This window comes from Schistocerca serialis, chromosome 5 (assembly GCF_023864345.2).
Source record: "Schistocerca serialis cubense isolate TAMUIC-IGC-003099 chromosome 5, iqSchSeri2.2, whole genome shotgun sequence".
Classification (NCBI taxonomy): Eukaryota; Metazoa; Arthropoda; class Insecta; order Orthoptera; family Acrididae; genus Schistocerca; species Schistocerca serialis.
The window spans coordinates 82,121,477-82,141,193 of NC_064642.1; the positions used below are offsets into that span (position 1 = coordinate 82,121,477).

Genomic DNA, 19,717 nt, shown 5'->3' on the forward strand with positions numbered 1-19,717 from the left:
AGGACCTGCAACATGCGGTCGTGCATTACCCTGCTGAAATGTAGGGTTTCTCAGGGATCGAATGAAGGGTAGAGCCACGGGTCGTAACATATCTGAAATGTAGCGTCCACTGTTCAAAGTGCCGTCAATGCGAACAAGAGGTGACCGAGACGTGTAACCAGTGGCACCCTTACCATCACGCCGGGTGATACGCCAGTATGGCGATGACGAATACACGCTTCCAATGTGCGTTCACCGCGATGTCACCAAACACGGATGCAGCCATCATGATGCTGTAAACAGAACCTGGATTCATCCGAAAAAATGACGTTTTGACATTCGTGCACCCAGGTTCGTCGTTGAGATACACCATCGCAGGCGCTCCTGTCTGTGATGCAGCGTCAAGGCTAACCGCAGCCATGGTCTCTGCTGCAAACGCCGTCAAACTGTTCGTGCAGATGGTTGTTGTCTTGCAAACGTCCCCATCTGTTGACCCAGGGATCGTGACGTGGCTGCACGATGCGTTACAGCCATGCGGATAAGATGCATGGCATCTCGACTGCTAGTGATACGAGGCCGTTGGGCTCCAGCACGGCGTTCCGTATTACCCTCCTGAACCCACCCATTCCAAATTCAGCTAACAGTCATTGGATCTCGACCAGCGCGAGCAGCAATGTAGCGATACGATAAACCGCTATAGCGATAGGCTACAATCCGACCTTTATGAAAGTCGGGAACGTGATGGTACGCATTTCTCCTCCTTACATGAGGCATCACAGCAACATATCACCAGGCGACGGCGGTCAACTGCTGTTTGTGTATGAGGAATCGTTTGGAAACTTTCCTCATGTCTGCACGTTGTAGGCTGTTTGTGTATGAGGAATCGGTTGGAAACTTTCCTCATGTCTGCACGTTGTAGGCGCCAACCTTGTGTGAATGCTCTGAATAGCTAATCATTTGCATGTCACAGCATCTTCTACTTGTCGGTTAAATTTCGCGTCTGTAGCACGTCATCTTCGTGGTGTAGCAATTTTAATAGCCAGTAGTATATATATATATATATATCCCCCCATGAACCATGGACCTTGCCGTTCGTGGGGAGGCTTGCGTGCCTCAGCGATAAAGATAGCCGTACCGTAGGTGCAACCACAACGGAGGGGTGTCTGTCGAGAGGCCAGACAAACGTGTGGTTCCCAAAGAGGGGCAGCAGCCTTTTCAGTAGTTTCAGGTTCAACAGTCTGGATGATTGACTGATCTGGCCTTTTAACACTAACCAAAACGGCCTTGCTGTGCTGGTACTGCGAGCGGTTGGAAACAAGGGGAAACTACAACAGTAATTTTTCCCGAGGGCATGCAGCTTTACTGTGTGGTTAAATGATGATGGCGTCCTCTTGGGTAAAATATTCCGGAGGTAAAATAGTCCCCCATTCCGATCTCCGGGAGGGGACTACTCAAGAGGACGTCGTTATCAGGTGAAAAAAAACTGGCGTTCTACGGATCGGAGCGTGGAATGTCAGATCCCTTAATCGGGCATGTAGGTTAGAAAATTTAAAAAGGGAAATGGATAGGTTAAAGTTAGATATAGTGGGAATAGTGAAGTTCGGTGGCGGGAAGAACAAGACTTTTGGTCAGGTGAATACAGGATTATACAAAATCAAATAGGGGTAATGCAGGAGTCGGTTTAATAATGAATAGGAAAATAGGAGTGCCGGTAAGCTACTACAAACACCATAGTGAACGCATTATTGTGGGCAAGATAAACACGAAGCCCACGCCTACTACAGTAGTACAAGTTTATATGTCAACTAGCTCCGCCGATGACGAAGAAATTGAAGAGATGTATGATGAAATAAAAGAAATTATTCAGATAGTGAAGGGAGACGAAAATGTAATAGTCATGGGTGACTGGAATTCGGTAGTAGGAAAAGGGAGAGAAGGAAACGTAGTAGGTGACTATGGATTGGGGGTAAGAAATGAAAGAGGAAGCCGCCTGGTAGAATTTTGCACAGAGCACAACTTAATCATAGTTAACACTTGGTTCAAGAATCATTAAAGAAGGTTGTATACATGGAAGAAGCCTGGAGATAGTGACAGGTTTCAGATAGATTATGTAATGTTAAGACAGAGATTTAGAAACCGGTTTTAAATTGTAAGACATTTCCAGGGGCGGATATGGACTCTGACCACAATCTATTGGTTATGAACTGTAGACTGAAACTGAAGAAACTGCAAAAAGGTGGGAATTCAAGGAGATGGGACCTGGATAAACTGACTAAACCAGAGGTTGTACAGAGTTTCAGGGAGAGCATAAAGGAACGGTTGACAGGAATGGGGGAAAGAAATACAGTAGAAGGAGAATGGGTAGCTTTGAGGGATGAAGTAGTGAAGGCAGCAGAGCATCAAGTAGGTAAAAAGACGAGCGCTAGTAGAACTCCTTGGGTAACAGAATAAATATTGAATTTAATTGATGAAAGGAGAAAATATAAAAATGCAGTAAATGAAACAGGCAAAAAGGAATACAAACGTCTCAAAAATGAGATCGACAGGAAATGCAAAATGGCTAAGCAGGCATGGCTAGAGGACAAATGTAAGGATGTAGAGGCTGATCTCACTGGCGGTAAGATAGGTACTGCCTACAGGAAAGTTAAAGAGACCTTTGGAGAAAAGAGAACCACTTGTAGGAATATCAAGAGCTCAGATGGAAACCCAGTTCTAAACAAAGAAGGGAAAGCAGAAAGGTGGATGGAGTGTATAGAGGGTCTATACAAGAGCGAGATACTTGAGGACAATATTATGGAAAGAGGATGTAGATAAAAATGAAATGGGAGATATGATGCTGCGTGAAGAGTTTGACAGAGCACTGAAAGACCTGAGTCGAAACAAGGCCCCGGGAGTAGGTAACATTCCCTTAGAACTACTGACAGCCTTGGGAGGGCTAGTCCTGACAAAACTGTACCACCTGGTGAGCAAGATGTATGAGACAGGCGAAATACCCTCAGATTTCAAGAAGAATGTAATAATTCCAATCCCAAAGAAAGCAGGTGTTGACAGATGTGAAAATTACCGAACTACAGTTTAATAAGTCACTGCTGCAAAATACTAACGCGAATTCTTTACAGACGAATGGAAAAACTAGTAGGAGCCGACCTCGGGGAAGATCAGTTTCGATTCCGTAAAAATATTGGAACACATGAGGCAATACTGACCCTACGACTTATCTTAGAAGCTAGATTAAGGAAACGCAAACCTACTTTTCTAGCATTTGTAGACTTAGAGAAAGCTTTTGACAATGTTGACTGGAATACTCTCTATCAAATTCTGAAGGTATCAGGGGTAAAATACAGGGAGCGAAAGGCTATTTACAAATTGTACAGAAACCAGATGGCAGTTATAAGAGTCGAGGGACATGAAAGGGAAGCAGTGGTTGGGAAGGGAGTGAGACAGGGTTGTAGCCTCTCCCCGATGTTATTCAATCTGTATATTGAGTAAGCAGTGAAGGAAACAAAAGAAAAATTTGGACTAGGAATTAAAATCCATGGTGAAGAAATAAAAACGTTGAGGTTCGCCGACGACATCGTAATTCTGTCAGAGACAGCAAAGGACTTGGAAGAGCAGTTGAACGGAATGGATAGTGTCGTGAAGGGAGGATATAAGACGAACATCAACGAAAGCAAAACGAATTTAATGGAATGTAGTCGAATGAAGTCGGGTGATGCTGATGGAATTAGATTAGGGAATGAGAGACTTCAAGTAGTAAAAGAGTTTTGTTATTTGGGGAGCAAAATAACTGATGATGGTCGAAGTAGAGAGGATATAAAATGTAGACTGGCAATGGCAAGGAAAGCCTTTCTGAAGAAGAGAAATTTGTTAACATCGAGTATAGATTTAAGTGTCAGGAAGTCGTTTCTGAAAGTATTTGTATGGAGTGTAGCCATGTATGGAAGTGAAACATGGTCGATAAATAGTTTAGACAAGAAGAAAATAGAAGCTTTCGAAATGTGGTGCTACAGAAGAATGCTGAAGATTAGATGGATAGATCACATAACTAATGAGGAGTTATTTAATAGGATTGGGGAGACGAGAAGTTTGTGGCACAACTTGACTAGAAGAAGGGATCGGTTGGTAGGACATGTTCTGAGGCATCAAGGGATCACCAATTTAGTATTGGAGGGCAGCGTGGAGGGTAAAAATCGTAGAGGGAGACCAAGACATGAATACACCAAGGAGATTCAGAAGGATGTAGGTTGCAGTAAGTACTTCTTCTTGTAAAAAAAATAAGAAATAAAATAAAAATGCAAAAGTATAAATAAAATGAAATTTAATATTAAATATGTATATTCACAATACTGCTCTTAAATATTAAATTCTAATCTCTTTCTTCGCCCACTTTTTGAAAATCTTGTAATTACTTTTTCTATGTCTACAGGACTCTGGTAACGAATATGCATAAGTGCAAGACCAAGGAGGCGGTTTTCATTCATCGATGTTTTTAAATAAGTTTGCAGGCGCCGCAACGACGAAAACGACCTTTCAGCAGATGGAGTTGTCACTGGAAGTGTTGCCAGGACCAATAAAAGCTTATGTATTATAGGATACGCATCCTTATCAGATCTAGCCAACATGTCAAGGGCGATGGTTGGAAGCTCTTTTTGTCGTTCCTTTTCTTGATTCCATTTCTCTCGCCACAACAACATTTCATCCCGTAACATAAGAGAAGCAATGCCTTTGTCCACGTCAAGCAACGAACCGAAGGAGTTGGTGAGGGACTCTTCAATTTTTTCAGTTTCACCTGCGGGGGTCTTCACAATACTTTCTGGACTGAAAACAGAAAGGTTGAACACATCCAAAGTTTCAGCAGAGAATCTTTCTCGTAAATCAGTTGTAATGAAGTCCAGTAGGGGAGAACAGACTGTTGCTCTGTAATATTCTTCTGCCGAATTTGTTTGAGGGTTGTCACGACAAACTTGGCGTCGACCGAAGCGTTCATCCAGATCGAAAACGTGCAATTGCAGAATAAAAGGGACTGTCGTAAGGTTCTCACTATTTGCAACTAATGAGAATATTTTCAAGTATTCCTTCGGTGTTCATCGCTTAATTATCAACACCATCTCTTTGCAAATTGCCCCTAGAAACAAAATCTTACATACGCACTGCAGGGAAAGTGCTAAAAAAGAGACACAGATCGCTCATGCCTCAGCGAATATTATCATTTTATTCGTAAATATAGTTGTTTCTTCTGTAGTTTATTCGCTAAATGGAAGAGCCTTCAAGGTCTCTTTTTGAATTGTTACATCAAACTGCGTGCCATTGTTTACATCTTCGACTTCAAGTAAAACATACTAGATAGCCCGACGTAATCAGCCCCTAAAGCAGTCAGAAAAAAAAAAAAATCGGTCATGCACCAGGAGGGGGGGGGGGGCAATTGCCCCCATTGCACCCCCCGCCCCCTTTGGATCCGCCCCTGGGTGCGTACAAGTCTTACAGCGGCCCCGATAAAGTTCGGACGTGGAGACGCGTGTTATTGTAGTTAATATAGTCGGAACAATATGCGGCGACTGGGAATGGCGGAGTCAATTAGGCGAAATGTATGATGGCATAGAGGAGTGGAAAAGAAATAGGAAAGTAAGTTTTATGGAAAAAGGAGTCAGAGTGTGGAGAATGATCATAACTGTGAAGCGTGTGTGGTGGTGGGGGCGAGTGATCTGAGGGAGACGCTGTGCGAGGCAAATGAAGTTAATAAGAATATAATGAGTAATGTTGATGAGTTTAATGAATATAGTGGAGATGAGAGGCACGTAAGGTGGAGATGAGGAGATGTCTGGTAGATGCCACGCCCGATTCAGCCGAATTTGGCGTATCTGATCGAGCAACCGGAGACTGTGGTGTGCAGCCTGATTATGTAGCTTACGACAGCCGGATAAAATTAATGAGCGAAACATATGGTTATGATGTATACGAAGTCAAAGCAGATGTGATTCGCGAAGGCGACGATAACGATGAAAGCGAAACAGCCAATCAGTTGAGTTAGGGTGAATTAAGGTATATGTTATGGAACAGGGGGGACGGAAGGAACCCGCGGATGAGTTGTGTAGAGGAATGACGCCTTGTGGAATGATTTGAAATGGAACAAGTCCTTTTATGGGAAGGGAGATCTAATGAATCGAAGCGATGTGCTCAAATTATGATACCTATTAGTGTACATGGAATGGACACTCAGGTGTTAATTGATAGTGGAAGCCGGTTTAGAGTTGTGTCGCAGTCATTTTACGAGCAAATTAAAACCATAATGGATATAATCGAAATGCCTGTTACGGGAGTGAAAATAGTAGGTGCTACTGGTGCCTGTAGTAAACCGGTTAAGACTCAAATTTTGATGCAATTTTATGTTAGGCATGTTGTGTTTGAACATGATTTTATAGTGGTGTCTCAGTTGAGCACTGAAATAATTATGGGCATAGATTTCATGATAAGGAATAAAGTAATCACTGATTGTGACAGAATTTTTTGGAAATTTGTGGTTAGGTACTATGGGACCAAACTGCTGAGGTCATCGGTCCCTAGTCTTACACACTACTTAACCTAACTTAAACTAACTTACTCTAAGCACAAAAAATATAACCATGCACGAAGGAGGACTCGAACCCCGAGGGGAGGAGCCGCGCGTACCGTGACAAGATGCCTGAGACCACGAGACTACCTCGCACTGCATGTTGACAGAAGAATGATGGTACGTGCTGTAGGAGGAAACGAATTAGAGGTAGGTTTTCACGGTATCGATCGGGGAGTCAGTGAACAAGACACAGACTGAATATAATTACGTAACCTATGAACAAAGGGTTGAGTGAAGGGTTTGAGTGTTACCACGTTAGGAACGTATATATATCACCTTCAGATGATGAGTTTCCAACTGTTGTTGTTTTTGTTGTTGTTTTTGTTGTGGTCTTCAGTCCTGTGCAAGCTTCTTCATCTCCCAGTACTTACTGCAACTTACATCGTTCTGAATCTGCTTAATGTATTCACCTCTTGGTCTCCCTCTACGATTTTTACCCTCCACGCTGCCTTCCAGTGCTAACTTGGTGATCCCTTGATGCCTCAGAACATGTCCTACCAACCGGTCCCTTCTTCTTGTCAAGTTGTGCCACAAACTTTTCTTCTGCCCAATTCTGTTCAATACCTCCTCATTAGTTATGTGATCTATCCATCTAATCTTCAACATTCTTCTGTAGCACCACACTTCGAAAGCTTCTATTCTCTTCTTGTCCAAACTATTTATCGTCCATGTTTCACTTCCATACATGGCTACACTCCATACAAATACTTTCAGAAACGACTTCCTGACATTTAAATCTATACTCGATGTTAACAAATTTCTCTTCTTCACAAACGCTTTCCTTGCCATTGCCAGTCTACATTTTATATCCTCTCTACTTCGACCATCATCAGTTATTTTACTCCCCAAGTAGCAAAACACATCTACTACTTGAAGTGTCTTATTTCCTAATCTAATTCCCTCAGCATCACCCGACTTCTTTCGACTACATTCCATTATCCTCGTTTTGCTTTTGTTGATGTTCATCTTATATCCTCGTTTCAAGACACTGTCCATTCCGTTCTACTGCTCTTCCAAGTCGTTTGCTGTCTCTGACAGAATTACAGTGTCATCGGCGAACCTCAAAGTTTTTATTTCTTCTCCATGGGTTTTAATACCTACACCGAATTTTTCTATTGTTTACTTTACTGCTTGCTCAATATACAGATTGAATAACATCGGGGATAAGGTACAACCTTGTCTCACTCCCTTCCCAACCGCTGCTTCCCTTTCATGCCCCTAGACTCTTATAACCGCCATCTGGTTTCTGTACAAATTGTAAATAGCCTTTCACTGTCTGTATTTCACCCCTGGCACCTTTAGAATTTGAAAGAGAGTATTCCAGTCAATCATTGTTAAAAGCTTTCTCTAAGTCTACAAATGCTAGAAACGTAGGTCTGCCTTTCCTTAATCTTTCTTCTAAGATAAGTCGTAGGGTCAGTGTTGCCTCACTTGTTCCAACATTTCTACGGAATCCAAACTGATCTTACCCGAGGTCGGCTTCTACCAGTTTTTCCATTCGTCTGTAAAGAATTCGCGTTAGTATTTGGCAGCTGTGACTTACTAAACTGTTAGTTCCTGCTTTCTTTGGGATTGGAATTATTATATTCCTCTTGACGTCTGAGGGTATTTCGCATGTCTCATACATCTTGCTCACCAGATGGTATAGTTTTGTCAGGACTGGCTCTCCCAAGGCCGTCAGTAGGTCCATCGGAATGTTGTCTACTCCCAGGGCCTTATTTCGACTCAGGTCTTTTAGAGCTCTGTCAAACTCTTCACGCAGTATCGTAACTCCCATTTCATCTTCATTTACATCCTCTTCCATTTCTTTGCAACTATAGTGGAGAAAGTGTCGGGCATAACTTCCGACCAAACGAGGGAGCTGTATCATTTTTTGATTAATGACAAGGAGGTATTTTCAGATAAACCTGTTCGTGTACGTGATTTTGAGTATAAAATTGAGACGATCCCGTGATCCATTTTTTGGACCAGTTTATCAGGTAATAATAGCTAGGAGCAAAGTCGCACAAACAGAAATCAACCGCATGGAGGAGTGGGGCGTCATTGAGCGTTCTAAAAGCCAATATAAAAACCCGCTTGTTTTGGTGATTAAAAAAGGTAGGTCTTAGGATCGTGATAAATGCGCGCAGTCTTAACAAGGTTGTGAAGCGTGAGATGGATCGTCCTGATTGTTTAGAAGATGTTTTGCAGAAGTTTCACAACGTGCGGTATATGACAATCCTTGATATGACCGCTGACTATTGGCAGATAGCTCTCGAAGAAGAATCGCGAAAACTGACAGCATTCCTGTTCGCTGGGAAATGCTATCAGTATAAAGTTATCGTCTGAGCGCTAGATAGTGTATTGGGGAATGAACTTGGTGCCAGAATTACGATCTGTGTTGACGATTTGTTAATAGCAGTGCCATCATGGGAAGACCATTGTGAACTATTAACAGAAGTTTTAAAAGCACTGAGACCTGGGGGAATGACACTGAAGTTAAAGAAATGAGAATTTATGAAAAAAGGAAGTAGAGTGGCTCTAAGCACTATGTGACTTAACATTTGAGGTCATCAGTCCCCTAGAACTTGGAACTACTTAAACCTAACTAACCTAAGGACATCACACACATCCATGCCCGAGGCAGGATTCGAACCTGCGACCGTAGCAGCAGAGCAGTTTCGGACTGAAGCGCCTAGAACCGCTCGGTCACGGCAGCCAGCAGGAAGTAGCATTTCTAGGTCATATCGTAACAACTTCAGGACTATTAAAGACCCACGGAAGGTCAAGGCATTAAGAAACTGTTTGCCGCCAAGAATAAAAAAAAATTGCAGTCTTTCCTTGGTTTTTGTAATTTTTATCCTAAATATGCAAAAGGGCAAGTTTTGAATGAACCAGATTAGTGTGGTTTGTCAAAAAAAAATAAAAAATAAAAGAACAGTGCGTTTATTTGAACAGAGAAATGTCAAATAGCCTTCGATAAATTAAAGTATGAACTTATAAAAGACGCAGATTTTACATACCATTTCACATGATAACCGTCTCGTGCTATTATCGTATTGTGGTGCACATATTTCAAGAAATAGAACAACAGGAAAACAAAGTCCATTGCTGTTGCTAGTGCAACTCTCACAAAATACAGTCTCGGAAAAATAAGCTATAGCTATAGTATGGGGATTTAAAAAATTTAAAGGTTTCTTAATGGGGCACAAAGTCATAGTGCATACCGACCACAAGGACTTGACGTTTTTGAAGAATGGTCGGTTATTGCACGATAGGTTGAAAAGATGGGCATTGTATATACAACGATTTAATTCTGGGATGTGTCATGTGAAGGGTGTAGACAACTGTGCAGCCGACGCGTTGTCATGACTGCCTTATGATCCTGATGGAGTAATTAACGAGGAGGGTGCAGAGGGTATGTTTAAAATAATGTAATTCAAAGATGTTGACGAAAAAAGAAAAACAGAAAACGTATGCAGAAACATGCATCTTTACCAGAACGAGACGTACGTTTTAGGCTGGTTAGAATTGAGTTTGAAACAAAGAATGAGAGGGATGAGAAATTGCGGAAGTATTATAAAATTTATGGTTGTATCCCATACTCACGAAAGAATACAGACAAAAAAGAGTGGCGTGTGAAGTGGCCAAGAAAATATGTACAGAGTATATCGATTATTTCATCTAGCTTTTGGTCAATGTCAAGTGAAAAAATGTGTAGATAAGATAGCTGAATCTGTGGGTTTTGACAATATGAATAGGAAGATAGCTAAAAGAATTCGAACATGTAATAGGTGTCAAAAAGTTAAGGTGACAAACGTGACTGGTCATGGTCCCACGCAGAGTATACAACCCAAGGATAGTTTAGAAATTCTGGAGAGGAATCTTTACGGTCCGTTACCGAAAACAACTGTTAATGTTACACACATTCTGGTCGTGTTGGATACGTTTTAAAAATTTATAAAGCTGTATACTTTGCGTAAGGGTGTTTAGCAAATTTGCGGACTATTACTTCGTGAAAGTAGAAAAGCCGAAGAGATTATCATCCGACAATCGGCCGCAATTTATATCCAATGTAATGTAATGAAGGCATGAAAGAAAGAGGGGTAGAGGTCAATCATATCTCGGCTTACAATCCATCGAGCAACCCTTCGGAACGATACATGCGTGAATTGGGTAGATATTTCAGATTTTGTTGCAGTAACAACCATATGGCGTGGGACAAGTATGTAGCTCATAATGAAAAGATCATGAATTCGTTGTCTCACGAGAGTACAGGCTTCACACCGGAGGAAATCATGTTGAGTATTAAGTCGAAAAGTATTACGGAGGAGATAATCGAATTCCCACCGCGACAAGATTTAGGGATGGATGTTGAGGGAAAAATGAGAAAACTCGCTGAAACACGAATTAAAAGACCAATCCGAAACCAGTAAAATTCGTGGTAGGGAACAGTGTCCTTGTCAAAACGCACGAGAAATCCAGAGACATAGATAATGAAATTTCCAAGTTCATGTTTATTTGTAATGGACCATTCACAATGGAAAGCGTTCCTCAGACTAATGCTGACTGTCTGATATACCCTCAGTCAAGTAAAATATTGAGTGTACGAAATGTAGTAGATTTAAAGCACCATCAGAGCAAGACAAATAATGTTATTCTGCCTGTAAATGATTGTTATCAATTGAGAAATAAAAAACCACTTCTTTATTAATGATCACGCAATGTGGATGGCATGTTGAAATAATGAAGATAATATTTTCGTTTAGTTAAATGAGTGTTTAATTTGCTATTTAACTTTTCATCAGAATATTCATTGTATTGTAATTAGTTTTAGGAGATGTATAGCGTATGTAACTGGTGACTTCAGCTGAACTCAGACTTGTCATTTAAGTTGCAGGTACAAATGTTGTAAAATACTTGCTAATTAACGCGCAGGAAACTAAAATATTACCAGACAAAAGTAAAAATATTGTGTAAGAGGTGCCTATGGACGTGGAATACAAGCAGGCACCCACACGTAAATGAAAGCTGATGAGGACGTGCACGAGGCAGAGCACCAGTAATCTGTTTCTGCTTTCCAGCAAAAGGAGGTTTATACAAGAAGTGCTTATGAGTGGAGAGTGCATATGTGAGTAGTGTGGGGCAAAAAATATAAATAGTAATTCAAATGTTTCTTATGTGGACACAGGCAATGTAAGTGTTGTGTGAAAAATAGTTTTTGGATCGCTTTTGACTAATGAATACGCATGATGCTTAGTTTACAGGAATTACAAATTTTATGTGGACAGCTCTTATAAATGCTGTGAGAAATTTTTTTAATAATTTTTAATTAGTGAATGCTCATGTTTAATTGACGTCAATTGTTAATAGGTTAGTCAAGAAATGTTTTCGTTTTTATTTGTGTGCTCTACAGCAAGTTGTTGGGCTAAAAAATTTCCTATGTGATTGAGTGTTTTTGTGTAGATAACTGTTTTTGGGATTTTTTTTCTGATGATCTGTATAGTATTAGCAAACAGGTTTCAAATGAGTAATGAATAGCATGTTTCAGACAGTGGCAAACAATTAATTAAATTTTAGTTCCGTGGTACTAAAAGTAGGTTGGTTTAGGAACTGGTTGTTACGTTCCGAACGTTTGATTGAGGCTGTATTTGTCTATATAGATCAATAAACCGTGGGACATGTGTAACGTAACAAAACAGTGACCACACACAAAGTTTTTCCTGCTTTATTAATTATGCACATTTAAAGGATGTGTATATTATTGCGACTATGTATGCTTTAATGATTTCTGTCCGCAAAATAACCGATGAAAGAGAATGTAAAGAATTGTAGTAAACGAACTGGCCTAGTGAGGGAATATCGTTGTTGCCGTACTGTCGCCGGACGCAGGTGCTCGGGGCAGGCGGGCGGTGTCTGTGAGGTGGAGCGAGAATCGGTTAGTAGCGTGTGAGCGGGTGGGACACAAAGGAAGAATTCTGCTGCGAGAGGACACAACACTTGTTTCACTGCAAAATCCGTTCGCCTCGATCGCTGAGTGGTCAGCGCGCTGGAATGCCACGGAAAGGGGCCCGGGTTCGATTCCCGGTTGGAGATTTTCTCCGCTCAGAGGCTTGGTGTTGTGTTGTCTTCATCATCATCATATCATCCCCATCGGCGCGCAAGTCGCCGAAGTGGCGTCAGCTCAAAAGACTTGCACCGGGCGACAGGTCTATGCAATGGGAGGCCCTATCCACACGACATTTCGTTTCACTGCAAGATCCCACTTGAGGTATGCCCAGGCATAATGTGGAGGAGTAACTGGACACAGTGGAAGGCATCAAGGTTAACCAGTGTTTAAGAAGAGCGCTGGGGCCTCACAGTTCATTGTGGTGAAGAGCCAGTGGCTGTACATTGTCGTGGTATAATGGATCTCGCCGCACCGCTATGAAGCAAGACCCGATCGGATTGTCATTTATAATTGTAAAAGGCTTGCCAATGATGGTTAAGAATCGTTCAATAACAATTTATTTTTGACAAGTCGGGTCCATTTTAAGTTTTTTTTTTTTTTTTTTTTTGTGAAACTGTAGTCGGCCTGTAAACTTGAACATCACAAGACTGACAAAATGGAGTATATTTGAGTGGTATAATTTTACGGTGCAAGTGCATGCTTGTCGTTCATCGACAGAGATTTGATCGTAAAGGGTTTTATCAGTCTGCCTTCCTCACGAATCAAAAATGTAAAGAAATTGATGTCCCAATTATGGAAAAACGAAATATTTTGAAACCTTTTCCTGTAACACATTTGTGAACGACCCTGGTTTTGTAAAGAAAATTACATTTTTTAAAATTATGAGTCAATAATCCGATAAAGTTCCCAGGTTGTTGTTGCATACATAAGAATACATAAGGAAAAATCTTTCCTGGCACAGTTACAGGGTACTGTGCAGGGAAGGAATGACTAGTCTTGTTCCCTTCTTGTTCCACAATAGGTATAATGTACATCTAATGTTACTGGCAGCCGATTAGATTGGTGTTACATAATCGACGTCAAATTTTCACATGTGTTTGGATTCCTTCCACATTTGCTAATATGGCATCCAATGTTGGGAACTCTTTGGAGCTGAGCAAATATTTGGAATTTTAATTAGAAACCACAAACGGAATACACATTTGAAGAAAGTGTGCTTCAGAAGCTGATTTAATAATTAAGTAACTACGGTAAAAATTAGTATTTATCAATAAATTTGCATGACATACGATTTAATGGAAAAATTTAATCGGAAAAGAGGTGGACGGGCAGGATTTGAGCCCATACTGCCAGTGTGGTAACCGGTGCACCTTAGACCCTGCGCTACACCAGAGTGACCGGCACGAAAGTAGTCCTCAAGGTCACGGCCACTGCCTGCCGTCAGCAGGGGCTGCGGGCTGTGATTCATCCGCTTCTTGGCTTTGTTGCCATGTATGTACCGTTAGCGCTGCGGTAGGTCAGGGCAGCTGAAAGCACAGTGTAACCATGCTATGTATGGTAGAATGTTCACTTTTGATCTCACTGTCTTTAGAAAGGTGCTTTGACGTCTGTTCGGTGGTGAACAACAATGCAGGAACAACAGCCTTTTTGTAGTACTCCTCCGCTCGATGTGCGTAAAGGACGGAAGGCATTCGCAAACACTCGAAAATTATCATATCGAATGCACTCAAGTTCTTACTAATCTGGCCGACAGTGAAGAAACGAGGAATAACTTACATTTTGTGCAAATTCATAAACTTACTTCTAAAGCGTGTGGTGTTTCCAAGTCAACTGTAGGCCGTATTAGCAAATCTGTGTCATTCGCCGAATCTCGAAACATGAATGAGTGTGTCAATTCCCCAAGAAAGGGCTACTAACGTGAACGGAAATCAACCGACTTTGACGATTTTAACAAAGAGCTTGTGCGTAGAACAGTACTTGGATATTACGAAAGAGGGGAGTAGGCCTATCCAACGGCTAAAAAAATACAGGCTGACTTCCGTGAAAAAATTAATTGCTTGGGGTCAGAGACCTCCGTTCTTCGTCTTCTCCGCTCCGTTGGTTTCCGATACAAGAAGTGTAATGACGGACAGAAATCCTTAATGGAAAGTAGAGACATTGCAGCAGCAAGAGCGAAGCTTTTGCATACAACGCACTTATTACGTGCTGAAGACACGAGGCCTGCAGTGTACTTGGATGAAACTTGGGTTTCACAGAACCACACCAATAAGTATATATGGCACGACTCCAAAGGAAACTGCAGTTTGAAAGTGCCTGTTGGTAGAGGTGGCCGATTAATCATCGCCCACGCTGGTTCATTAACCACTGGCATCATACCAGAGGCCAAACTTGTTTTTTGTGGTGGAAAAGTTCTTGCCAATCAGATCACCATTCTGAAATGAATGGAGAAGTTTTTAAGAATTGGTTAATTCGACTGTCGTCTGCGCTGGAAGAAGGGTCAATTATCGTGATGGATAACGCCAGCTACCACTCCATTCAGGCAGAAAAGCTGCCACGTTCAAATTGGCGCAAAGCAAATATTATGGAGTGGTTGAAAAGAAAGAATGTTTCGTTTTCAGTCGATGAAACGAAGGCTGAGCTCCTGTCTAAGGAAGAAATCCGTAGGTGCCAAAAAGACTTACGAATTTGATCAACACCAAGTGGTAAGTCTACCACCGTATCACTGCCAGTATAATCCCATTGAATTGATATGGGCCGAAGTAAAGCGAGAAGTAGCGAAAAGAAATATTATTCTCAAACTTGCTGATGTCGAGAAGCTAACACACGAAGCTCTTGAGCTCTTGACAATGTTGCTCAGCAGGACTGGGAGAGGTGCGTAAAACACGTAGAAGCATTGCAAGAAACTGATTTCTTGAACGAGTGTTTAAGAGACACAATAGTGGAAACTGTGATGATACACCTGGCAGAAACAAGCGACAGTGAATCTGAAGACATGGAGCCAGATGATCCTTTAGTTTAGGTAAGTGCCCTCTATGTAAAAAACTGACTTGATTTAAATGTCTATTCATTTCAGTTATGAGGGACATACGGCGAATCTTTTTCCCTTATAGTAGATATCTGATAAATTTATCATTAGTTTACTCAGCAGTAACGGTCAATTAAAATAAGTTTGTCAATTCTGCATTAATTAATAACAGTTTTTCCTAAAAACTTTTATCGAATGTCTTTCGGGTATAATATTACTGTATTCGATTTACTTGTACATTCGAAATTTAACTTTTTTTTTTTCATAGAAGGATTTACTGGCTGTTTCGTAGTAAGGATAAGGCAGTTCATAAAATGACAAAACGTTGTGGTGCTTCTGTTTCGACTATATATATATATATATATATATAAACAGTGTAGTAACATCAGAACAGTCTCAGCACCTATTCAGAGCCTCCGAGACGAGCATAGAAATCTATGATATTTGACGACTTTTACAAACAGCTAGAATGTAGAATTTTATTACTTTAGTATGACAGAGGATAGTATCCGATGGCTAGAGAAATACAGGTTAATGTCCGTGATAAAATTGATTATTCTGGCCAGTCACTTCAATGTACTGTCTTCCCCGCCCACTTGGTTTTTAATTCAGAAACTGTAATAATGGACGAAATCTGTAACACAAGATAGGGACATTGCAGTAGCAAGAACGAGGTTTTTGTGTACCAAGCATGCTGAGAATAATAGGCTGACAGCAAATTTAGATAAAACTTGGGTTTCACAAAAGCCTTCGAACAAAGATTTTGTTCGGATTCGGTGAAAATATTGGCTTCAAAATAACTACAATCACTTTTGCATAGCGTATATTGGCGTTCTGAGTGATAGATGCAATGACGAAGGACATGTATTAGCAGCCAGTAAAACTTTTTCTGGAAGTAGGGAATATTCTCGGTCATATTAAAGCGAGCCGTCCGACGGCCCACAACGGCTAGCGCGCGGCTGTGCACGGAATATCGCGGAAGTAATTTGCCCCTGACGTCTGAAATGTTACCAGAAATAATTTTGTATTTTTCTTAACAACTTTCTCGCGGGAAGTATCTTCGTAGTCTTACAGCACGAAAATTCATCAGCGACTACATTTTTCGCTTCGCAGTCGCCACAGTTTCCCACCTCTTTATAATATTTTATTTTTTATTTCAGAATACTTTGGAGTTTCCGAAATAAAAGACGCAGCATATCCATATGTATACTTTGAGGATGCTCTTTTTTTTTCAGTCCAATTACATTAGTGATTCTGTTGCTACCACAGGTTGAAGTAAAAAATTTTTTGCCCCCACAATTTGTTGTAACGTCAGTTTTCAGTTTTTTCCTAGGAGCTAGTGAGAATTTTCTTTTGGAAAGTATTCCATCATATTCTAAACTAAAAATAGAGTTGCCCAACATTTTTTTTATTTTTAACAAACATTTGAAATTATCAGTATAAAAGAACACTGTAAGACGGCGATATGACCTTGAAGCGCTATTTTCATGCCAGACACTACAGCTAGGTTGAAACATAACTGAAGCTACAGTTGTAGGAGGCACGCATAAAACATCAACATCGATTTTGTCAGAAAATGGGGTCTGGCACATAAGTCGCTGGCTGAGTACAAAGGCAGGTCCCTCTACAACATGCTTGAGACTCACCAAAATCCGTTATTAATATATCTGATTATCCCCAGTGCAAGCTACAGATATAGTCCCTTGAGATAGTTGTATTCCACTGTCCTTGATATCTTTTTTCCACAGACTGAACGTTTTGGAGAAAACGATCATCGCGTTCTTCAACCACTTCTTCCAAATTCTATCTAAAGAAGTCAATATGTGAACGCAAGTATCACCCTTTAATTGATATGCAGCATTCAAAGGACCTTGCAGCTTTGTATTAAAGCAACTAGTTTTAGGTAGTTCTCACTTCTTTCTTTGCCTGGAAATCCATGGACCAGCATATAATTTAATGTCAAAATTATATTTTCTTTTTTTTTGGGGGGGGGGGGGGGGAGGGGTGCCAATAATTGGATCAGAAGGCGCTATTAGCAAAGTATTTATCAGACACCAATAAAAGATTGGCCTTAAAACCTTTAAAAGCATCAGAGATCAAAACAGGAATGTAATAAAAATATTTATTTTAAAAAGCGCCAATAATGAGCTAGTTTAACATCAAAAGGCCTCATTTACATCCAAATCCACAGTTCATGATTAAGTAACCTGGCAGAGGAGTTGGTGTGCTGTGCAGTTCTCTATTCCTTAAGCACAGATATTTCGATGGCAATGGTATATAATTGATAAGTATGGCGTTATTGTATAAGTGTACTCTGAATGGGCCTAGTCTGCAACAGAGGACTTGGCTTATTAAGTGATTTAAGGAAGTATAAGTAACTCATGTTCGCATTTGTTCTCGACTTGAATTCTGAAATATTTACTTCATCACCTTTGGTAAAAGAATTTACTTTAGTGGCACTGTCATTATTGACATCACCATTGCTATCGCGCACTGAAGGTATTGATTTGTCTTGCCACTAGTGTTATTTGCATACGACCAGAATCCCTTTGGATTATCTACCAGATTTGGTGACAGGTTTGGCTGTGGAAATTATTAAAAGCTTCTCGTACTGAAGTGCGCACTAAGTTTCGAGCTGGAGTATAATATCGCCAATCTGGCGTTCTTTTAAATTTCGCATGCTTTTTTAGTTGAGTCCTCAAATGTATTCTGGCTTGTTTTGTGTGCCATCTCTTGGTAGTTTTTGTGGCCATTACACCAGTCGCAACCGGTCGTCCCACTAATTTTACACAGGTAGAATAAGAAGTTACTTTTTAGAGCTCTAAAACAGAAAAAAAATGTGACCGCACATACAATAGCATATTAAAAAGAATTACATATCACTTAATTAAAGATTCAGTTTACAGCAGTCTCAATTATTCTCATACACCCCCGCCTTCTCCCTGCTGGAGTCACAGCATCTTCCAGATCCTTTTATTGATTGTAACATGCCCAACTTTTGGCTGTATAAATATTCCATCTTTCACTTTTGCATCAGATATTTGAATGCAGGGCAGTCGAATCACTAGCCAAAACTTTACTGAACTGTTTAATTAGTCCCAATTTACGCACGTGGAGTGTGTCCACATTACACAAATAGCACGAACAAGGATGGTTTGTGACCCCCCCCCCCCCCCCCCCCCCCACCAAATACGAGGGACTGCAAAAGGCACACTCTTTCTTATCCCACGAAGCCAGCAGATCTGCAGCTTCCACATAATACATGAGAAGCGCAAGAAACAACCAAATCTCCGACCGAGATTCCATAGTAAGCTTTAAATGCATCACAAATTTTGTGCCCGGATATAACGGAAGCTGTCAGCTGGTAATTCAATACCTCCATCTGGTTGCCATTCTGCTAAATCATTATAGAGGAAACACAACAAAAACTTACAAACAGTTTTGAATAATCTAGGGAACAATGGCATACCTTTGCACTTGAGTGTTAACTATTCATTAACTGCTGTAATAACAACGAAAAAATACCGAGCGAGGTGGCGCAGTGGTTAGACACTGGACTCGCATTCGGGAGGACGACGGTTCAATCCCGCGTCCGGCCATCCTGATTTAGGTTTTCCGTGATTTCCCTAAATCGCTCCAGGCAAATGCCGGGATGGTTCCTTTCAAAGGGCACGGCCGACTTCCTTCCCCGTCCTTCCCTAATCCGATGAGACCGATGACCTCGCTGTCTGGTCTCCTTCCCCAAACCAACCAACCAACCAACAACGAAAATGGAGATATAACTAATACAAAACACGAAACTTCCTGGCAGATTAAAACTGTGTGCCCGACCGAGATTCGAACTCGGGACCTTTGCCTTTCGCGGGCAAGTGCTCTACCAACTGAGCTACCGAAGCACGACTCACGCTCGGTACTCACAGCTTTACTTCTGCCAGTACCTCGTCTCCTACCTTCCAAACTTTACAGAAGCTCTCCTGCGAACCTTGCAGAACTAGCACTCCTGAAAGAAAGGATATTGCGGAGACATGGCTTAGCCACAGCCTGGGGGATGTTTCCAGAATGAGATTTTCACTCTGGCAAAGGCAAAGGTCCCGAGTTCGAGTCTCGGTCGGGCACACAGTTTTAATCTGTCAGGAAGTTTCATATCAGCGCACGCTCCGCTGCAGAGTGAAAA

General features: G+C 41.2%; 1 non-coding gene across 1 annotated transcript; it reads right to left on the reverse strand.

The window, feature by feature from the left end:
• Positions 1-19,365: 19,365 nt before the first annotated feature.
• Positions 19,366-19,440, reverse strand: Trnas-cga (transfer RNA serine (anticodon CGA)). The gene has a single exon. It is a non-coding gene; the product is annotated as a tRNA-Ser (tRNA).
• Between the last annotated feature and the right edge of the window lie 277 nt (positions 19,441-19,717).